Below are 24,251 nucleotides of genomic sequence, written 5' to 3' on the forward strand. Positions count from 1 at the left end.
GCATGCTGATACAACTAGAATTATTACATAGCTTCTCAAATTGCTTTCATTTTAGGCAACTCCAAGTCCAAGTCTACAAAGGACGCAAATTATATTAACTTTAGAAACAAAAACAGGAAAATCGAAATAGAGCTATTTTAGGAAAACATACTATCTAAAGAACAATTCAGAAGTTATTCTAGGAGCTATACCAAATTGTGCTGCAGACTGGCTCCAAAAAGATGTACTCAGGTGACAGCAAATTAAGATATTTCATAAATACAGTTTCTTTCTCTTTCTTCCTTTCTCTTTCTTCCTTTCTCTCTCTCTCTTTCTCTTTCTTTCTTTCTTTCTTTCTTTCTTTCTTTCTTTCTTTCTTTCTTTCTTTCTTTCTTTCATCTCATTTTCCTCTTCAGAGTATGCTTTTGTTGTTATCAACAGGCCAGCCATGGTTTAGGTTGGGGCAGTAACCCTCGAACAATGCCCTTATCAAAGCCTGTTAGAGTATGAGGCTCAGTAATGGCTTATGGTAACAGGATGCCCGAGTAAGTTAAAGAAGTACTGCACTCACAAACCCTACTTCATTTATGTTCTTGACAAAGCTCCCCTGTCCTGACAGCCAGTGTCTTCTCCGGGCCCCTTACGGAGCTGAGAACATGTGAAGCAGGGTACTTACTTCCAAGGCCTTCCGAGTGGAATGAGCACATGGCAGCTGCCTTTCCTTCCTGTTTACCACATCCACCAGGGAGTAGACAAGATGGCATATGCTGTGGGCAAGGTGGTTGGTCCTTATTTACCTTGGGGATCTAACCACCCCTCTTCCTGGATCTGCATCGAGCATGGCCAGCTGGTTTGGGGGAAAAGTCTGTCTTAGTGGTGGACCTATCTTTCCAGGCATGGCTGCTAGTGATAAGAACGTTAACTCAAACTGGATCGAAACCCTCCAGATCTGCCACAGATGTTTGCTCTGATGATATCCAGGAAAACCACACTGAAGGTCTTAGTGTAGCACGTGCTGTAAATCTTGAAAAATTCCACTGCAATCAGAAGAGTGAATGTTGCAGATCATCGTTTCAGAGCAACGTAGAGATACAACTGTGCCTTTGGTCATCCATCCTGTGTCATGCCTGGGGACATGGGCTGGAATTGCTACATCATCTCCACCCATTGAGCAGTCTGAGGTAGTCTTTCACATTTGGTTTGGTCTCCATGTGTCTCAGATCCTTGGCCATCCCATATGTGAGCAACATGGTTAAGGGTCATGAAGCTCAAATGGACCATTGTTGAGGAAGAACAAATAGGTTGCTCGACTCCTAACAAAGCCCCAAGCATTACTAGTGTAGCTGCATTACAGGAGCGGCCCCAGTGTCAGTGAGAATGGAGAACATGGTTGGGTCTGCTGAGATGCCAGCCACTAGGTACAGGAGCTGACAGAAGGCAGTCAACTGCAAATATCTCATTTCTCCAGTGTTGATAAGCTGGGTTTTCTTTTTTTTTTTCCTTTTTTTTTTTTTTAACTTCCATAAGTCCATCTTCAAGGAGCTGAAGCATAACCAAATGACCTCTTTTTCTTTGTGTAAAGCAGTTTTCTGGTACCTTTCTAAAGAAACCTCTGAATATGCCCTTTGACTAAATCCTGCAAATGCCCTCTACATTATTTTTAAAACACAAACCACCCCCTGCTCACAGTGCACCCATCAGGTAGATTTTCCCCAAGCCCACTTGCTTGTACTCACCAGGCAACTCCAAGATTTTTGACTCTTGAACCCCAATATAAGTCCCTTCATAGATACACAAATAGGTATGAATACCTAAACAGGCATACTTCTTGATATGTATTTATATGACAGTATGCTTCTTGACTGTATTTATACGTATGTACACATACATACATACATATGTATAAATACATACTTGTATATACATACATACATACATGTATATTTACATACATTTTGGTATCTGAAAGGATTCGAGGGCCAGGAGCTCCAAGTTGTGATCCTTTTACAGTTATTAGCTTGTGAGCAGTGGGAATGGATGAATTTGTTATCAGAAAGATGGAACAATACTGTGGTATTCCAGAGCAGAAAATATATTTAGAGACCCTGAGAGAAAAGGTGAAGAGAACTTTAATGTAGTAGATGGGGTAATGAAGCTGAGACTTGCCATGTGGCAGGAGGATCATATGGCTTGGGTGTCGCAGGGATTCATAACTGTTGTCTTCTGCCGTCATCATCAGTACAATCACCATTTCAACAGCAGTGGATGCTACTAGTCATCCCTGCTGCTGGTAACACTCTAAGTATGTAGTGAGTTGCTCACATCTGAGAATGTGGTCTCATGGTTGGCAGATGAAATGCAAATCCATTTCTTCATTCAACAAAAATTTACTGAGTGTGTAGTGTTTGCCAAATATCAAACTGGGAAAGGGAAAAAAGCAAAGTACAAGAAACAAATGCATGGTGACAGGAACGGGCCTGGTCTTTTAAGAGGCTGAGATGAGAAAGCAGCCAAAGGGGGCTCCTCAGAGTCAAGTCAACATTTACTTTTCAGAGAAGAAAGGAACCCGGAAAAGAGTATTTAACCTTTGTATGCATCAAATATTGTACCACAGTAATTGTATGATGTGACCCATCTAACATTTCTAATACCACTTCTGTTGAAATGTGTCCAGAGTTTGGGATACGAAGTGCATCTCTCTTCTTGCAGCAGTCTAGGGTAGGGACCATGTCAAAGGATAAGGACAATGACAGACATGAGAAGAAGCTGAGACTATTATGGTGGTTTGTATAAGAATGGCCCCAGTAGGCTCATCAATTTGAATGCCTGGTCACCATGAGTGGAACTGCTAGAAAGCATTACAAGGATTAGGGGTGTGGTCTTACTGGAGGTGGAGTGGCCTTGCTGAAGGAAGCATGTCACTGGGAGTGGGGCTCTGAGGTTTTAAAAGCCCATTTGAGGTTTAGTTTTCTCTCTTTCTCCCCAAGCCCCTCAGCCTGTGGAATAGGATATAGCTCTCAGCTACTTCTCCAGCTCCTACCTGTCCTGCCTGCTACGACCCCTGCCATGAGGATACCTGGGAAACTGTAAGCAAGCCTCAATTAAATGGTTTATTTTATAAGAGTTGCCTCGGTCATGGTGTCTCTTCAAAGCAGTAGAACAGTGACTAAGGCTCTATGAGGGAAGCCAGTAAGAAGGCGCAGTGCTGTAAAAGGGGTGCCATGGATCTGTGGAACTGTGGCACCCTGTTAGCAATGCACTGGGTGTGACACTCCTTGCATCTGACTTCTAGAAAATTATCTATTATACGACATGACCTTTAAATAAAACTTTGTATGTTGAACCTTAAAAAGGTAGGAGTCTCTAAACAACAAGCCTAGAGACATTCTCAGCTACCATAAAATTTATATTTACATGTTCCTTTTTTTTTAATTCCTAGAAAAATGTTAACCTTTATGACTGGGCTCTCATTGGGGAATATAATTTACTCAGCTAAAAAAGAAATGTGTATATTTTAGGATTTGTCACCACATCACACTTAAAAGTGTTTGCTATGAATTTCAAACCTGGCCTTGCCCCCTGAAGCAGCCTTTCAGTGGCTGTCCTGTGCCTCAGGCAGACAGCTGGGTGGGCTGCACACAGCACGCATGTACTCCCTTTAATCTACTGTGATCTCACAGACATAAGCCCAGTGAGACTCAGGAGACAGAATTCCAAAAGGCTCTGAAAGCAGAACAAAAATCAGGTTTTGAAACTTATTTGCTTATTTCTAGAAAAGTCATATTATAACCACTGTCCTTACTTTCTCTTTTTCCCTTTGATTAACATTTTCTCCCCCTGAGCTTTGGATCCTGGCTCTTTCTCTTGGCTGCAAGTTTTAACTTAAAAACAGACATTTGAAAGAATATATTTTAATTCAGTGTCTCCTACTATACTAGGTGTATTAAAGATGCTATATAATAAATACAAAGTACTGATTTTCACTTTTCTTTTACTTGAATTCTTATTTCTAGACTCTGCCTGTTTGGGAGCGTTACTTTTCTTATATACTATTCCATGGAAAGCCGGCAGCCAAAGGATTTGTCCTGTATTCAAGCTGCAGTGGCTCTAGGTGAAATGCTGACTGCTTGGTCAGGAGGAAATAAAAGCAGGGGAGCTAAATGAACAGTCTTGACTACTGACAATCATTTAAAGGGAGAGGCTTACACAGTAAAAGCATACAAGGTAAAAAACTCTCCTTTTACACACTTGCGGAATAGTCGACTGATTATATCTGCTAAGACAGAGTAATCAGCCCTTAATAATTCTGCATCACTAGGTCTGTCAGATGATCCTGGGCCAGAAGGCTGAAGATCGAATGCTCCAACATTTTGTAGTATAGGGACTGTCCAGGTGTTCAGCAGTCTCTATAATTTGGCTAAGTTTTAGAAGCCATGCTTTGTGCTTCCCATAATTTCAGTTAACTCAGTCATTCTGGATTTCGGACGGGGTTGAAGACATATAGTCTCATAGCCAATCCCAGCTATTTACTTTGAGAGAAAAGATTTGAGAGGATGGTTTTCAGCTGACATCCATTCTAAAGCCAAGAAAAAAAAAGCCAGGTTCAGAACTAAGTCTTTTAGTTAGGAGGGCTGACAGAGGTTCTGCTTAGTCAACAAAATGATGGACTGGGTATTAGGTCTATCTTGTACCTTACTGACCTAAATTGGTATAGTTATGCTCTAATTGTATTTTAAGAGAAAAGTTTTATTTTAACAGGAAGGGTGATATGTAGGAGGAGCTAAGGTGGGAGGAGTAAGGAGAGGAAGAGGAGGAGTAAGGACAGGAGAAGGAGAAGGAGAAGGAGAAGGAGGAGGAGGAGCTAGGTGACAAGAGAGATGGGGGGAACATGGAGGCGGATGTTCACGTGTCTCCGCCAGTCAAGGGTAGTTGGTATATCTAGGTTGGGTATTGGGTTACACTTCTGATTGTATGAGTATCTTGTTATTAAAGCATTGCCAAACTTATAAAGCCTTTGATTAACATTAAAAAATAGAATAAAAGCAAAAAACAAAACCAAAACTTTCCTTTTTAGCCATATTTTTTCTGATGTTTTTCTACTGATCCAAAACTTAGTTCTCTACAACAAACCATATATAACCAAGCATAACTGCTGGGTATAAACCCAGGCTTGTATCAGCCCCGTGCCTTCTGGCTAAGCTCAAGTGAACTGTGGTATTTTGCTGTCACATTTAATTGGGAGTTGCATGACTATTTTATATTCAATCAAGTATTTACTACCTTTCTATAGAATATAATCAATGATGAGTTTTGACAAAGGGACTCTTTTCTTGTCATCCTAATGACACCCTGTTCCCTTAATGAGCAGGCAAGTGCACATTATACACTACTGACTTGTTCAGCTTCCTCTGCCAGGATAGAGCTCAGCCCAGTCTGTACACTTAAGACTTTAAGGAAGTTTATTGATAAAACAAAAGGAATTCTTACATCCTGAAATAGTACAGTTTCAACATATGTTTTAAAACCTTGGATAAATATCACAAGAAAGGGAAGGGCATTCCAATCCCACAGAGCTTCTAGAAGGCTTAGGGACTGAGGGTAGGAAAGGAATAACTAAAATGTTATCTTGAGGTAAAGCCCCCAAAGGTTGGCCATTCCTTTAGTCTCAGTTTCCTCAGATGTTTCCACAGGAAGATCTCAGTGAGACTGGAGAGAGGGGGGGATGGAAAGTGAGAAGGAAAAGAAAGGGAAGGGGAGGGGTGAGGGGGGTAGGGCTGGTTAAGATAGGCATTTTGTGCATGTGTTAGTTTTCTGTATTAGGCACTTTTGTATCACTGGGATAAAATACCTAATGGAACTAACTAAGGGGGTGTGTCATTTTTGACTCACTACTTCATGGGATTTCAGCCTATCAGAGTGAGGAAGGTATGATGGGGTGATGGTCCCGGTGAACGGAAAGAGACATCTGGGTGGAACCAGGGGCTGCCTTATTCCTTTAAAGACTCATCTAGTGATCTATTTCCAACCTACCCACCTGCTAAAGCTCCACCACGGCTCAAAATAGTGAGTGCCATTGCCCAGAGAGCTCAAGTCCCAATGATATCCTAAATATGCCCTTTAAAACGTACTTTCTAAGGAAAATTCTGGTTTTCATTGTTCTTTATATTTCACACAAGAGTGGACATCAAACCTGGGTAAACTTGGCAGTGAGCTGCAAGTGATGTACTCAACATCTATGACCCTGTTTCTGGCAGCTCAGGAGCCAGTCAGAGTCACAAAGAAGCAATGCCAACCATGGCAGTCTGTGCCATGGTGAGATCAGAAGATGCAAAGGCAGCACACAGTGGACTCCTGAGCTAGTGTTAGGAGCCTAGGTGATTAAGAAAGTTTTTCTGGAGAGAGATGTCTAAGAAGATACTGCAGACAACCTAGGAGTTAAGACAGGAGAGGAGGGAGGCAAAGTGGTAAGAAATAGCATTCGTCAGCTGGAATCAGAGAAAGGGCTGGAGAAGTGACCCAAGCCCTTGGAGGAGCCCCGAAGATTGTGAGTTGGATCCCAGACATTGGATGGTTGGAATTTGATTTTGGTTTTGATTGTGACGATGCCCTGATATTTTTCCCTCTTGAAGAAAGTAAGTATTTTAGTGGTGCCCACAGTTAAGAAAGAAACTTTTAATTGTAAAAGGACTTTGAATTTTAAAAGAGATTTGTTATTTAAAAGGATTGAAATCCAAGTGCTGGGATTAAAGGCATGCGAGGGTTGAGGCTTAATAGTGATGTGTTTGTGTGTCAAGTTGACAAGGGGTCAATTGTACTGGCTGGTTTTGTCAACTTGTCACAAGCTGGAGGTATCACAGAGAAAGGAGCTTCAGTTGAGAAAATGCCTCCATGAGATCCAGATGTAAGGCATTTTCTCAATTAGTGATCAAGGAGGGAGGGCCCCTTGTGGGTGATACCATCTCTGGGCTGATAGTCTTGGGTTCAATAAGAAAGCAAGCTGAGCAAGGCAGGGGAAGCAAGCCAGTAAGTAACATCCCTCCATGGCCTCTGCACCAGCTCCTGCTTCCTGACTGGCTTGAGTTCCTGTCCTGATTTCCTTGGGTGACCGACAGCAATGTGGAAAGTGTAAGCTCCAACTTGCTTCTTGGTCATGATGTTTGTGCAGGAATAAAAACCCAGACTAAGATAGGGAGAAAGGAGTAACTACACATACTTAGGACCTACCTACTAACTGGAGGGCACTGTTAAAATGGCTTCAAAGCATTAACTCACCTAATTCTCACAATTTCCACAAGACAAGCTTAGTTATTATTCTCACTTTGAAGATGACAACACTGAGAGATTAAGTAAGCAGCCTGAGGCACACAGATTCTAAGTAGGGGAGCCAGGACTTGAACCCTGGCAGTATGACTCCAGATTCCATAATATTAAGGCCCCCTAGCCTCCAGTGTGCAAGGTATACAGAATAAAACAAATATGATATAAATTTTAAAATGAAATGAAGTCAGTCAGCTTGGAGAAGAGGAGGAGGAAAACACTTCATGTGGGGACATTAGTGTCCATTAACGTCTGAAATAATCAGTGTCTAAGCAATGGTGGACTTCCAGGGACAAGGATGACTCACTGCAGGAAAGCCAAGGTCCAGCTGAGCTCGGGTGAGCCTTGTATAGGAAGCCAATTTTATCAGGAGGAATCTGCAGAGAGGGCAGTGTTCTGGATGAGGAAATGCTGGATAGCATCACTTTTGAACTTGGAATAAATCTACTGCTAGGAATGGCAAGAGAATAAAAGATGGAAAAAGCAATTGCAGAGGAGGGAAATCACACTCGTTTCTGAGAATGCTGCTGCCTTGTTTGATGAACTAGCCTATTTGTTTTGGCTCCAACTAAACTCAAGAATGTTTCTGCATATTTTACAGTGTAGTTTATAGACATCAAAGGAACAATCTCCCCTTTCATCATTATTTACACATAAAAATAATGCAATTTGTGGTGCATGTACAAGTAACTTCTTAAAAAGCTCTCGAGTCTAATTTATTAATTGCTTGAGATTTAAAGTTAAACAAGGGTGAGATGCAAATCATCTGTTACTCTGAAACATTTTACCACCAAATCTTGTTTTATTAATGAGATGTTGAACAGCCATATGAATATTTATGTAGGTGGTTAGAGGGCTTTAGGAAGAGTCCTGGAGCAAGTGACAGAGACATAAAAGTAAAAGGGTTCTAAGTCTCTTGAAAAAAATGGGGGCAGTTTCTTTGTTTTTCGGCCACTCTTTCTTCTGTGCTTCCAACACTAACACATCCCTGTGCCCCGCCCAGCACCCAGCTCTGTGCTGCTCCACAGCTTCTGTTTCTGTCAAGGCGGCCGTGATGGCAACAGCCCCTGCTGATACTTCATTTCCCTCTTTTTGGGTGGCAGAACTCACTGCATTGATTTTCTAATGATAGGATTTTTGAAAAAAAAATCCATGTAAAATATTACACATGATTTGTGTATTTGATTCTGATTTAGTTCCTTAGAAATTTCATATAGAGCAGCATCATTTCATGTTGTATAATGTATAAAAACACGAGTTAGAACTGAGCCATTTCTTCTGATTTAGAAAGTACATTTATGCTGAATTATTCATGGTACTAGAATTGTTTATTAACTTACTTTTCCTCACTAGTATTTTGTAATATTACAAATTAATACATCTCAATATAGTAATTCTGTATTTGTTGGTGGGAAAGCACACACACATATAACCTACATACATACATGCTTTGTATTTCCTTTTTAAAAAGTCTACATGTATCTCAGTCTATCCTTGTTGCAGTCAGGTGTGTAAGCTCTGCAGCAACAAAGATAATCTGAAATCAAGTCTCCAAGCAGGTAGTGGGCTCCAGCCTGGTTTTCCCAGCAGCTTTTCTCTGCATGCCAATCTAACCCCTCCTATCTTCTGCAGAGGTGACCCTGCCATCCTCAGTGTTGTTCCTTCCACCCATGGAACAGCCTTCATGTTTATTCCTCAGTTATTACATTTCTTCCAGCCATCTTCTTCCCATCTCTCTCCAAATTCTACTTCCTAGTCCTTCAAGTGGGAAGATCCTCACCCGATTGTTACGAATGAAAGATTTATGATTAGTCTTATATTTATAGCATGTGAGTTATTTCAAGCAGTTAAAAATGTTAACACATCAAGGACGTCTTCAGTTTAGTTTGCTAACCTAAAGGCTCATATTTCACTACAAATTTGTGGGATTAAAGGAGGTGTGATAATACTACATTTCAAAATTAATCATTTCATTTATGTGTATGCGCACTGAGTGAACGAGAGAGCACATGCCAGGGTACACACATATTAGCATGGCAGACTGCATGTCCAGCTTGGAAGGCGACTTGTGGAATCAGTTCTCTGCTATCATGTGGGTCCTAATGGAACTGAACTTAAGCCATCAGCCTTAATGGCAAGTGTCCTTGCCCCTGAGCCATCTTACCAGCTCCTCCACTTCTGTAACACCAAGGTTAGGACTGATGTGTTACAGATACCTTTACAAAAGCCAATCAGGTATTGAAGAGGCTCTTGCCAGTCCAAACATAGTAAGCATGGCTCTGGCAGGCCTTGCCCTTCTCCCCCATTCCCTCTGCCTCGCTAAAAACCATTAGGTTACATCCTAAAGCTAGCCAACAAGGTCCATTCCCTTATTTGGCCACTTCCTCCTCCTGAGGCTGACTACCAAGGTCAGCTATCCAAGTACTGAAGTTCAGCAATCAAAAGCTTCCTTTGGTTCACCTAATTAACATGTCCAATTAAAATTAAACACCTCATCCTAACATAGGTTTTCCCCTTTTACCTTTAAAAACCACCATTTTCCTAAGTGCCATGTCTGTCTCCTCTCTATCCAGAGACTGTCTTTTGTCCCTCCTCCTGGACAAATACTCCTTCCTCCTCTCCCTTGTTCCTTTCCCCTGTTCCCTTGTCTTCTATCTCCTATCTTTTTCTTATTCTCTGCCCTTTGACCTTCTGGGGGGCAAATAAATCTCCTTTGTGCCGAGAACTTGATCTTGGGGTGTCCTGGGTTGATACTGTTCCTTTACAGGTAAAAAAATGTTTAATAACTAAGGACTGTATTCTCTAAGTCAGTTAAGAGTTGTTTCCTGAGTGCCGACTACTCTGTAGAAACTAGAAGCACGAGATATGAAAGTTACAGGGATCATTAAGCATAGCAGGATTTTATGATGAATAGTCTCCAAGCACTGGGCATTAAGAAATGCTCCATGGAGAATGTGGATGTGCCCTTGAAATGACTTTGCTAAGAAGGCATTTTCTAACAGGTGAGAAGACTGTGGCAGAAGAAGGATGGCTTCAGGAGGAAGCAACTGTAGGAACAGAGCAGATGCTTGTGGGTGGTCAGACAGGCTGAATAAGACAACATGGGCATCAAGTGACCCGAGGAGGCTGCACAGCTTGACAGCTAAGGAACATTTTGATCTTGAGGTTTGATCATTTGGTAAGATGCCATCGTTAGGAGGTTAAAACATCATTACAAGACAAAGGAAACAAGCCCAGGCCCCTCTCATTACTCATTTGAGACTGGTCAGGATATTTTAATGTATAATCATGACCTTCTGTATTTCAGTGTCTAGAAACACTGAAAAGACATTGAATATACTTGCAAGTACATCTATGTGTGTGGACCTGCAGGACCAAAGGATGTAGGCTACTCTGAGTTCCCTCCCATTAACGATGTATGAGCTCATGTAACTCCCCAACCTTTACCTTCAGAGTACTTTTTTCCAAATTCACATTTATGCAAATCTGATGGTAGTTGGACCCTTGAAAGTATACTTTTGATTTCCCCCCTTTTTTTTTTTAACTCATGAATAAGAATGAACACATTTTTCATGTTTGCCAAATACTGATGTTCTACTTGTGATCTATCTTCACATCCTTTGCTCTTTGGGGGCATGGGTTGTTAGTATTTTCCTACTGATTTCTGAGCCCTCTTTGTAATGTAGGATGCCCACAGTGGTTTAAGAATTTACGGGTAGATTTTTTTCACCCTGAAATATCCCTGAGAGTTCTGGCTATCAGCTGAGATGAGGCAGCTTTAAATCAATCACAAATTGAGGAAAGCTCTGAACAGTGTCAAATCAGATAATAAGAGTTTAAGAACTCTGGTGAGACACAAGAGAAATTGGGGTGAAAGAACAAAGAAGGACAACCGTGAACTCCATGTTTCTACCAGGAAACAGACAAGAGTAAGCTATATAGATGGAAATGGAGAGCCAATACAGAGGAAGAGAGTTCAGTGCTGTTGGTTCTGACTGAAATGCCACTATATTCCCCCACCCCACCCCCCAAGATGGTGATTTACAGTTTTTGCAAGATACAGGACCCAACCAGGAAACAGGCTGGGGCTTCTGAAAGTCATCTCCACAGAAGAAGCGATAGCTGACATCACAGAGGCAGTGAAGAGGAAAAGTGAAGCCCAGAATGTCCCTATAAGCACACACTGGGATGAAGAGGAAAACTACATAAACCAAGAGTGGAGTGAGCTTACAGATCAGCGTTTGCAAGCTACAGCCAGCACACCAAACACAGCAGCAACCCTGTCCTCATAAAGTTAATTGGAGGAAAGAGATAGGCAATTATTGATAGAATGTCTATCTCTGCTTCTTACCACTATGGAAAGAGCTTGGCAGTTGTGATAGTATGTGTGGCATATAAAGCCAGTAACTTTTTACCATCTATCCCTTTACAGAAAGTTTGATAACCCTGATCTAGAAGGAGAATAGTTTGGTATAGTCAAATGGCACATGAACTTAAAAGATGGTTGGTTATACAAGAAAAACACTTAGAGAAAATTTAACACATTGCTCTACAAAGTTTCTATATTATACTGATTACAAAGGAGATTTTAAAAATGGAAATAATAGAGTAAAATGATACCTATATCAGAGAAGAGCAAGAGGTTAGTTGGTAGCTCTTAGGAGTTGCAGAGGGCTGGTAGAGTGGGTCTGCCCAGATGCATAACCATACACCTCCTGTGACAATAAGGTGTAGCACCATCATCATGGAGACGGAAAATGGGAGTCAGTTTCATCAAGAAAGTAGGGGACTTCAGAGAACTGCTGCAACGGTGTACCTGGGCTTAACAATTGGGTCTTAGAAAATAACTTGACAGCATATACTATTGTAGGACTCCTGACAGCAGGAGCCATCAGCTTGCTCAAGCCATGTAGCCTGCCTTCAGCACATCACTAATGGTAAGACTACCCCTAGATGCTGTTGTTACCAGTGAGAAATTGAGGTATGGGAAAACAAGACAAACGTGCTGTTCTAGGAACAAATCTTGGGATGCAAGAGATAAGATGAATGATGGTTACTATGAGGAGGTAGTGTCCTGGTTAGATCTTGGGTCAACTTGACACAAGCCAGTCTCATTTGGGAAGAGGAACCTCAAGGGAGAAAATGCCTCCACAAGACTGTGAGCAAATCCGTGGGAGTACTTCCTTGATTAGCAATTGCTATGGGAAGGTCAGCTGGCACAGGCGGTGCCGGCCCCGGCAGGCGGTCTTTGACGGTCAATAAAACCTCATACATACAGCCATGGGCTCTGTGTAATGTACTCTTTCCATCTAAGACTTAAGTGTTGCCTCCTCTGGGATCCCTAAAACAGAGTGAGCAGCCCCTGTAGACTGTGTTCCTTTCCTCAGAGGTGTTTGGGAGCACTGTGGTACTGAGTCAGCCCTCCATACAGATTCTCAGGGTGGAAACCAAACACTGCAGACTCTAGGAGGTTATAGACTAACTTCCTCAGGGGGCAACTGGGACAATACACCATCTTTAAATACAAACAAAAATGAGCAGTAAACGCATTAATATCTCTAATAAATGCCTTCAGCATCAGGCAGATCTTTTGCTAAGCATGTAAATCACAACCTTTTGAAAAGAATTAATCCCTTTCTTCTAGACTTCTGGTAATTCAGAATAGGACATGTAGACCTGTAAAATCTGATTCAGTTTTTTTTTTTTTTTTTTTTTTTTTAAATAACTTGGACTCTGAGCTTCTCAAGAACACACACTTACTATGTACGTTTTGGTGGACATGTTAAAAGTATGCTGGATAAATGAACACTGCTTCCCTGTAAACCAATGCCCTAGTAACTAGTGATATCACTGGATTCTCAGGTTTAATTTATAGCAATGAGCTGGTAAATGTTTGTGATAATATAACAGATATGATAAAAGAACTTGTATGAGAAAAATTCTCAAACAAGGTAATAGTTCATTATGGTATTTTTAACAGTTGTCTTTACAGGTTCCCTTCCTCATGAACCTTTCTACACCCCAAGAAGTTCTCTTTCTGCTTAACATGTCACATGTGAGAAACCTTATGACACATCTTGCCTTAGCAGGCAGAATCTCAGAGTACTCTCTGCCTTGTATGTCCTTATGTTCTCCCGGGAAGTGCCTACAGAAGGCTGTAGGCCAGAGACAAGCTCCTGAATGCTAGTGAGCACTATCCATTTGGCTCACTGAAGTTCATCTGAGGAAACGCTGGGGACTGTTCTGTAGGATACTGTGGAACATTCCTATGGCCCTTCTGAACCAGCAGAGCTAAGTCCTCTCTTTGAAGCCTGAGTATTGAAAGTTGCTCACTGTGAGGCCAGATGTCCAAGCAGAGATTTCATATCAAGGAGAAATATTGTAAAAAATGTTGCTTGCAGGCATAGGAAAGAGCCTTTAAAGCACTGATGCTTCTCTCCCTTGGCCACTGACTGGAGTTCACGAGAAAAGGTCGTCTGCCAGTAGGACACCGAGAAATCTGCTCTGTGTTACCAGAATGCTTGAGGGAGAAAAGGAATATTTCATAAGCTTGGGCAGTTCTCACTGTGCTAAGAGCTTATATGAATCAATTTCCAAAGAATAAAATTACAAACCTCTTTGAGGGGCTTTAGAAGCACAGAAAGAAACCTCGGCCTAGCCTCAGATGGCTTTCTTTGGGACCTGTTCATTATTTAATTCTTGCCTTCCCTGTGTGCATGTCCTAAAGACACAGGGAAAAAAGTGGCACTTTCTTTGTGGCCTCCTGAATTAGAATTAATGATCTAAGAATAGAGGAGTTTTCCATCCCACCCAGGAAGACTTGCCTGCTAACTCACAAGGGGCACTCGTGCTAACAGAAGCCGAGAACCACCGTCCTAGAAGATAGGCTCAGCCACAGTGTGCAGTTCTGACCTTGCTTCCGAGGAAGGAGATGGAGTGACAGTGAGTGAGCAGAGGGGACAGGAGCAGCTCTCATGTGATAACCCTGGGTCCCTCCTGTTCTAGCTTCTGGCAAATTTGTATTTCACTCTAAAACTTGTTGAAAAAGATCCTTTATTCAGTGGACAAAAATTCCTTCAAGTTATGTGGAAAATACTTTGAACCTTTAAAACACTGCTTTGTACATTCTAAACCAGAGAATAAATTAGACTTTGGTGAGCAAATGGTGCGGATATGAAAGAGAGTAATTATAAGAATAGGAGAGACAGATTGCTCTGAATTAGTGGCTTGGTCCACTGTTCCCTTACATGCCTGGAGTGACTGTATGGACAATTGTATTACTGCACTGTCCAAACAACAATGGCTTGTGGTCAATCAACAACTAGCAAATATATGGATCATTTAGCTTTTTAATATTTAAGAATGTAAAAGGTATTTGAAAAAAATTTAACTTTTATAATTCTAAACTATATCATATATAGTTCAAAGGCACTATAATAACACAGTGATTGCCCAAAATATAAATTTAAGTTTCACAACCAAAATAATTGAATAATTCCTATTCATAATCTTCTAAAATAAATTTAAAAATGTAACTTGAAAATAAAAAGAACCTCAAAGAAGTTTTGTTCATGTAGACTGTATCTATTGATACATTAGAAGTTAAGACTAATTTGCATTAAAGCATTTAATTAGTTTTAAAATAGCAGTAATAAATTCACTGTGAGTGAACATACAAAGACTATTTTTAATACAAATGAGCATTTTTGTACATGTGCATGTGTGCAGACTGGAAGTCAATGACAGGTGTCTTCTTTGATCCCCCTCCACTGTAATTTTATTTTTCCACCTTAGGTTTAAATATTTTACAAATTTTATTCAATGTGTATGGGTATTTTGTCTGCATGCATGTCTATGTGCCTTATGTATACAGTTCCTAAGAAGGCCAGAAGAAGGCATCAAGTCTCTGGGACAGGATTGAAGACAGTGGTGAGCCACCACGTGGGTACTGAGAACCAAACCTGGATCCTCTGGAAGGGCAGTCCATGTTCTTAACTGCTGAGCCATCTCTCCAGCCCTTACACCTAAGATTTTGAGACAGGGTCTCTCATTGACCTAGAGCTCACTGTTTCAACTAGACTGCCTGTCCAATGAGCTTTGGAAATCTGCCTGACTACTTTTGCTCCCTACCAGCTTTACAGATACCCCTGATGCACCTGGTCTTTTGAGTGAGCACTTAAGAGATTTAAACTCAGGTCCTCATGCTTGCATAACAGGTATTTCACTAAGTTATCTCTCCAAATCCTAAATTGTTTGTTTTTGATATTTAAAAAATTAATCAGATATGTGGGTGTTTTATATTTCTACAAATTTGTTTAATAGAAGGAACTGAACTCATATCTGTTTCTGTATTTAAACTCTTACAAAAACATTGCTCCCAATGAAACACGAAAAGAAACTCAGTCACAGAGAGAGATGGTCAGCAAAGGACAGAGGGTATTTTCGCAGCCCTTCCAATGACTGGGGCATTTTGCAATTATATAATATCAAACCGCAGCAAGTGGTAGTTTCTGAAGCTAGCTGCAACATGAAATCTGCAACTTTCATGCATGAACTTTGCATGTAGTTACATTAAAGTTCCTTGGTCTCTTCTGTGCATTGAATGGGTCTTTTAGTCATGAAGGGATTTGTAACATCAGGGATTGAGCATCCGAAATACATGGTATAATGAGTCATATCACTCTTTCAACTAGAGATGCTCCATCCTCTCCCTGCCCCTTCCTTACCACTTGCAAAGTCACTGATCTCATCAGAAAACTAAGCATTGCCAAGCTGTCAGATTCACAATAGTGATACCAATTTTTCCAAAATTCTAACCTATTGTTTGAAAGGGCACATTTTATTATTAGCAACAATACAGTCAGTTGTTATCCTTGGCTTGTCAGGCTCACTTCATTTATTTTCTAGAAAATGTCTGTCAAATACTAGTGTGTGAAGAAACACAGGTTGTCAGTGCTTTCAGAACAACAAAGTGCAGCCCACACTTGGTGCAGAACTGCCTTTTCCTGAGACAGCCGACCTGCTTCAATAGGTGGCAGAAGGGCTTCATGTGCTCTCCCCATTATTATGAAGAGTATTGCTGTGTCTCAAGATCTGGGATAGTAAAATGGGTATTTGGTTGTTTCCTCTTTGTTTCAAGCACATGTATGAGGAAGGAAGAAATCACTACTAGGATGGTTGACTGGGACCATCATTTTCATCTCCCATTGCTGCTGTGCAAACAGTGAGATGCATGCAGTGATGTGTCTGTATTCTTATGAAAACAGTTGGACCCTGATGAATGAAAGAACAGGGAGCAACCTCAGAACTGCAGTTTTAGATGCTGTGTCTCCTCTGCTAGGAGACCAGGTTTAAGATTTAGTCTGGAGGAAATGGGAAGCTACTGACAGATTTTAAGCTGTAAACACCATGCTCTTATCTGTGTTCTAGAACTGTCACAGCATAGTCAGTGTGAGGGACAGAGCTTTGGGCAGTAGTTCCAGGAAGGAGAAACTGTATGAGGCAGGGTCAGAGAAGATGCAGTTCTGAGTAACTAGTGAACTAGTGCAGGAACTAGTGAGTATAGAATGAGCTATGTCCAGATACATTTAGGACTTGTCCTAAGGACTGATCTATGAGAGACAAGGGCAGAGAAGAATCTCGTCAAGTTTCCAGGACTCTAACCTGCGTAACTAGGTAGACAATGGTGATTTAACTCAGATATGTGACACAAGAAGAGTAACTTGGGAAGAGCAAGAAAAAAAATTCAGTTTCATAAGATGTCTACTTTGGCCCCAGTCACTGAGCCACTGCTGAGGACTCAGCTGCTTCTCCCTCGAGCCCCCTCGCTTCCCAATGCTTGCCTTCTCCCTCAGTCACCTTCCGAAGGCCGTTTCCACTGAGGAAAAGGAATTGTATCGAATGTCTGCTATCCAGAACTTTCACTCTTTCGACCTCTTTGCTGATGCAAGTAAGGGTGATGACCTGCTTCCTGCTGGCACTGAGGACTATACCCATATAAGAATTCAACAGAGAAACGGCAGGAGGACCCTTACAACTGTCCAGGGGATCGCTGATGATTACAATAAAAAGAAACTAGTGAAGGCGTTTAAGAAGAAATTTGCCTGCAATGGTACTGTAATTGAGCAGCCAGAATATGGAGAAGTAATTCAGCTACAGGGTGACCAGTGCAAGAACATATGCCAGTTCCTGACAGAGACTGGACTGGCTAAGGATGATCAGCTGAAGGTTCATGGGTTTTAAGTGCTTGTGGCTCTCGGAAGCTTAAGTGAGCATTTCCTTGCAATGAGTAGAATTTCCCTCTGTTCCTTGTCACAAGTTTAAAAACCTCACAGCTTGTATAATGTAATCATTTGGGGTCTGCTTTTAACTTGGACTAGTGTGACTCCTTCATGCAATAAACTGAAAAGAGGCATAAAAAAAAGATGTCTACTTTGAGCTGCCTGTGGACCATCTGAATGGAGATGTTAATGGTGACTAGAAACAGGACCTAAAACAGGGCATAGCAGTACATTACTTCAATCCCCATACTTAGAAGGCTGAGGCAGGAGCTAAGCAAGAAGACCCTGGTCAAATAAATTAACATGAAAATAAACAGATAAACAAAGGTTATAGGCTCAGGGCAGAAAACCTTAAAATTGAAAATTCCTTTGTGTGGAAGTTCCCATGACGGGCTGACATAGATAGTCAGGGATAGCACAGACCCTGGTACACAAAAACTATTACTAAGTGTTAGAGAAGGAAGAAGAGAGGGAGGCAAAAACAGAAATGAGGAATTTGTAAGTCAGATGACATGGAAGGTGTTGCCATGGAAAACAGAAGACTGCAGATATTTACACTCATCTTCTTGTATTTCTAGGATCTACCTACCACCCCAGGCAGCTACAAATCCAAGACAATTGTACAGACGGAGTTAGCCAGACCCAGTAGAAAGCCCAAGTCAAACCCCAACAGTGCACAAACCCTCCACCAGTGTCCCATGGCCATGCTGCATGAAAACAAAAGTTTACTATTAAAAAACTCTGAATTTGGGAAGCTGTTATGGAATATCATTGTGGCTGCTGTTGACCAACATAGGCTACTTGTTAAATGTTATAACAAAATCAATCAGGATTTTAAATTCAGATCACTAATAGCTTCCTTCTAGTGCCAACTAGCATCAGGAAACAGGAGCAGACACTAGACGTAGGAGTTCAGCTCCATGGCAGTGCATAAACATGGACTGGGTATGGCCATGAGTTCAATGCAAACACGAAACAAAACCCACACACACCTAAGTAGAAAGTATCGAAGATCTATTAACAGAAATATAAGGGAGTAATGTTGATAAAATACAAAACACTATCAAAAACCTGTGCCCAAGTAAAGGATGATTCTAGAACACATGGAAAAGATTCACAGTGGTCCAATGTCAAGGCCTGCCACCATCTCCAGGATATCTTTCCATTATTATTCTAAGCGTTCTCATTAACATTCTCAAATCTGGAGAGACAAAGACTGTAGAACCTCACTGTTTGCCTCTTGGGATGGAAGGAGGAAAGATGGATGAGGCACTGGACCAGGTGAGGACAGCACCAGCTCTATCAGGGGGAGACAACCTTTTCTCTACTTCATGGGTGTCAAGAGTGTGATTAAGTCTGAGCTCAAGGGGACAGAAGCAGTCTGTTGCAGCTTGGTAACATGAACCCTGAGAGATTTATTTAATTAACTCTCCAAGGGCAAGCAGCCAGCTCCACAGCACTGCATGCTTCCCTCTGTCCCCATCCTTCCTTTTCTTTCCCTCAAGCTACAGAACAGGAGGAGAACAGCAGAGGTCAATTTTCTCCACACAGAAAGGGGGATTACTATGTTTCAAACGTATCTGCAATCAAGTCTGAACACCTTAATAGCTGTATACACCTTGGCTTACCCAAACTTCCATGAGAAAGACTTCAGGAATCCCTCATTAATGACAGTCATTTATATAGAGGAACGTTAGGGCCTTCCAGCTTTCCTTACAGCATGGTGTAAGGCATGGTGGTACATGCCTTTAATCTCAGTACTTTGGAGGAAACCATCTTAGGGTCTCTGAGTTCAAGTCCAGCCTGGGCCTCAGAGTGAGTTCTAGGACAGCCAGAGCTACACAAAGAAACCCTGTCTAAAAAACTAGAATCTAAAACCAAGCCAAATAAAACCAAACCAAAACCAACCAACCAACCAAACCCCAAAACATTATATGAGTGACAGTTACACACTAGAAGAAAGGTTGAACAAAAATATAGTTTCTATGTAACATGTCTCAAATACGAGGCTTGACCAGTAGACATTCTTAATTACAAAAAGCTCTTTGAGTAGAAAGGACCACCAAGAACCACCTGGCCTGTTTCGGCCTGAGCTGCCTCACACTTGGGCAGCAAAATGTTGAGAGCCGCTCTAGCCCACACTTGGGGGCCAAAATGTCGAGAACCACTCTGTCAATGTTGGAACTCGCACTGCCAAAAGCCTTGGGGGCTAAACTATTAGAGCCTGCACTGCCACAAGCTGCTCCAGTCTGCGGGTCGGGGTTCAGCAAGAGAGAGAGTGAGGACGGACACGAAGAATGGAGACCAGACTGAGTGTGATTCAATCCCGTTTATTCTTCAGTCTCTCTTCTTCTCTCCAAGTTCCAAGTCTTGAGTTCCTAGTCCCTAGTGCCTCCAAGTTCCAAGTTTCTTTTTCCAAGTGCTAAGGTCTAATTCCAAGTTCTTGCTCCAAGTGCCAAGTGCCTACTACCTAATAATTCTAATACTTCCGAGTTCTCTAGTCCAAGTGTCTTCTTCCTCAATGCCTAATTCCTACTCCAAGTTGTACTCTACTCTTTTGTCTGCTTCTCGCCTTTTATATGTCTCACTTCTAAGCCACGCCTTTAAGTCAGTCATGCCCTTAGGGCTTGTCTCTAAATCTGATCTCTAAGTCACGCCCTTAAGCCTCGGCTCTAAATCACACCTTTAAGTCTCACACACCCAAGGGAAGATCCTGGGTATCTAAAGCAAGATGTTATCAGAGTGTGCTCAGCTGTTGTAGGTTGATGTAATCAAGTCTCTTGTCAGGGTATATGGCTCAAGATGGCTGCAAGGATGATAGCCACCTTCTGTCGGCTCCCCACACTGGCCAACTGAGCTCTAGAATTGGAAATGCTGAGGAAAAGGCACAGTGTACAACTGCATCCACACAAGAGAATTAAAACTAAAGTGTGTGGCTAAGCATGACCAAACAACATTGGCCTGAACAGTGTGGAAAGAGCAATACCACCCAAGGTAGCAGACAGGAAGAGATGGGCGTACAGAGGATAATTGTGTAAAGGCACTCACTTCTCAGACCCAGATCATCTATTCTGTTCCATAGTTCAACACTCTCCTTTGCTTTTCTCTTTTCTTTAATCTGTGAGATTAAAGGTAAATGTTTTCCCCCAAAAAACAAACAGTTTTTTTAAAACAGGATTCACTATGAATCTACTTGTATCCCCTTTTCCCCATTTATGTGTAACAGCATGTCTGAACTGATGTCCACATGGGTTCTACGCTGTTTACTTTGGTTAGTGACATTTGGAATGACTTGAAAACTTTTAACTTGTAAAAGAAATTCTGAAGGATTAGTAATGAGCATATATTACTTTATATTTTTACAAAACTATGGAACAAATTGCTTTAAAGAAGGGAAAAGATATAACTTTATTGTGAAGTTAAGTTCTGGACTGCAGAGACAGGGTTTTCATTGCTATTATACAGCTGAAGAACAAATGGTAGGTGAAACTAGACCCTTGGTACAGAATGACTGATATGACCTGAAGGGCTTTGGCACTGGCCTGACTGTGATGGGAATGAAGAAAGGACATGGATACACACACACACACACACACACACACACACACACACTGAAATGCTGGGACTAGGTGGGCCATGTACACTGATGAAGACACATTAGCAGCTACCAAACAGTTTATTGTACAGCTGATCCAGGAGGTGGATTTATTATAAAGCTGAAGGAGGAGGCAGGTTGGCTGAACTTTGTAGGGGTCTCTGCAGGGGAACGTATCAACAGTCCTGCAGTCATCTGGGAGGAGAAAGCTGTGATAGATACCTTCTGTACACACTGCCTACATTTGTATTGGTATCGGGCAAGACCTTCTATTGCCATGGTTGAGGCAGTGGAGTCTGTGACATGGTGGTGCTCATGTCAACCATGCACTCATTTACAACTCCATTTGTTCCCATAGATGACTACGACTGTTTTACCTTGACCATATAATCTCTGCCATCCTCATTGGAAAACAGTGTATACTTCTTTTTTACTTGATTCAACACCAGCCTGGCAATATGTCCTGGCCAGCAGAATGTGGGGGGAGTGAATCTGCATCTTCCTAGTGCAGTTTTATGCCAAGTGTAGGTTCTGCCACACATCTCTGAGGCTCCCTCTGCCACCCCAGCTGCCAAGAGAAAGTCTGAGCACTCTGTTAAGGAACACACTACATCTCAGGCATCCAGCTTTGGCCAAGCTTTCTCCTAAATGAAACCCATCGATGCACTGGATGAAAAAGCCATTTATCTCCTCTGCCCAATTCTCGATCCCGAGAACTCCAAGCATATAATGAAGTTATTGCTTTAAGCCATCAAGTTGACATGTATTTGGGTATGCATCAGAGATAATCCTTTTAAAAATATTTATTACTCTTATTCTTCCATTATTGGAGGGCACATGTACCATGAGTAGAAGCAAGGGCATCCATTGTGGGCATCAGACTTCCATGGGTGGGTTCTAGGGATGGAGCTCAGGTCACCAGGCTTGGTGTGAATGTCTTTACCCACTGATCCATTTCTCAGCCCCAGGGGTAATCTTTTCTGCAAGCATTGTTTTAGATGTAGAATAAATAAATGAGATAAAGCAATAAATGGTAAAGATTTTATTGCTTTTATTGTAATAGTGATGTTATGAATCAAATACATCAGGACAATTCACAGGCTGGAAAGATGGCTCAGTGGTAAAGAGTATGTGTTGCTCTTCCAGAGGTCCCAAGTTTGATTCTCAGCACCCACATATACACTCTCCTGAAACTCCAGTCCTAGGGAATTCAGTGCTCTCTGCTGGCCTATGTGGATACCAGACGGAAATGTGGTACATGATACATGTGTAGGCAAAATACCCATACACATAAAATAAAATAAAAAAAATAAATTCACTACAAATTCATTTTTCAGAGTTATCTACTAAGTCAGCTCTGATATGCATTCATACTCTTCTCCTGATAGAAATGTTTATTTTTATGTATAAATTTTGTAACCTGGATTCTTATGGTAAAGCACCTTGTGAAGGCAGTGCTTACACTGCCTTCGCTGACAGGATTTTAGTCTTCTTCCTACAGTGAGAGATATGGGAAGGAGACAGAGAATGCTAGGCATCACAGGTACGTGGTATAGGACAGCTTCATACTATGGTCAAGCATTTCATGACTAAAGCAAAGTAAGTCTCTTTAATCAACCATATTGGGGAGAATTCTAGAATTGGGTCAAAGGCTAAGCAGGTTCCTAAGCAATTTAATAGTGATGGGCACTGTCACATTATTATCCAAAGTATTTTACCATGCTACAGTGCATGCATGGGTGTCCTCAGTGGATTTGAGATGGCATTCATTCTCCCTCACATGTTCTCAGCATGACTTTAGTGCCCACAGAAATCCAGTTAGCTCAGAGGGCAGGCACCAGGTTTAATAATCAGTTTTAGACTTGGTCCTCAGTTGGAGTAGGTTTCACAGTTAGCATCCTTGCTGCTTATACATCATCGATGACTGTTTGTTCAGACAGATATATTCGCTTCCAAAGATGGGGGGAGGGAGGGAAGGAAGGAGAGAGAGAGAGAGAGAGAGAGAGAGAGAGAGAGAGAGAGAGAGAGACAGAGAGAGAGAGAGACAGAGAGAGAGAGAGACAGAGAGAGACACAGAGACACAGAGACACAGAGAGAAAGAAATAGAGAGACAGAGAGACAGAGAGAGACAGAGAGAGAGAGGTAGATACATACATACATACAGCCAGGGGAAAAAGTCAGAGAAATGACTGCTAATAAGTCAAGTATTTTAACAACTTTGATAGAGGTAGGTAAACAATCTGTTCTCTTTACATACTAAGTGACAGATCCCAAACTGAATTGTATTTCCACTATTGTTGCATTCCATTTTTCTTTAATTAATAAACTTTTCTTCTCCAGACAAAATTTTGCTATAAGGCTCAGGCTGGCCTTGAACTCATGATTTCCTCTGCCTTAGCAAAGTGCTGAGGTTATAAGAATGTGCCACTACATTTGGCTTTTTAACTGTATTGTAATTTGTTACTATCAGGAAAAACAGACTACATATGTTTTATGCACAGGTTTTATATATATATATATATATATATATATATATATATATATATATATATATCAACTGACATTTTTAAATTCAGTCTGTGATTTGGGATGGGTCTGAAGTTATGATTAAAAGGCTTTTTCTCTTTTATCATGCAAATGGATTAAAACTGTAAGAATAAATATTTTAAAATGGGTAATTGTGCTATTTACAATTCTTTCAAGGTATCTTTAATCCTCTAAAAACAATGCTAGGATGGTTGCTGGGGTAGCCCAACTCATGTCTTCTCCTGCTTATAAATGGAATCCACTTGTTTATTTGAAAATTGGAAATTACCAACCACTTGGTTATTTGGATATAAGTGGAAGAGAAATCTACTTAAAAGGAAACTTTTAAGTAACTGAAACAGTTCAAACAAACTCTACGGGTAGGTCATGCAGCAGAGATAGTCGTACCAGATCAATGCACCGACTGTGGTGAGAGGTGGGCCTCCTTGAGAGAAAGGGATTTGGAGGACAGACGCTCTCAGGCCAGAACAGGAAAGGAAGATGGACACTCTCAGCGGCCAGAACACGAAAGGAAATGGGCATTTCTTTTCCTT

The 24,251-nt window shown here is 41.4% G+C and overlaps 1 protein-coding gene and 1 pseudogene across 3 annotated transcripts in view; one reads left to right on the forward strand and one right to left on the reverse strand.

Annotated features, from left to right (window-relative positions):
- The window catches only part of Cep112 (centrosomal protein 112), a 407,052-nt gene that overhangs the window by 65,539 nt on the left and 317,262 nt on the right, over nucleotides 1-24,251 (reverse strand). The window lies entirely within an intron of this gene.
- Nucleotides 17,197-17,650, forward strand: LOC117710766 (eukaryotic translation initiation factor 1 pseudogene; annotated as a pseudogene).

The sequence above is a fragment of the Arvicanthis niloticus genome, chromosome 6, assembly GCF_011762505.2.
Source record: "Arvicanthis niloticus isolate mArvNil1 chromosome 6, mArvNil1.pat.X, whole genome shotgun sequence".
NCBI lineage: Eukaryota > Metazoa > Chordata > Mammalia > Rodentia > Muridae > Arvicanthis > Arvicanthis niloticus.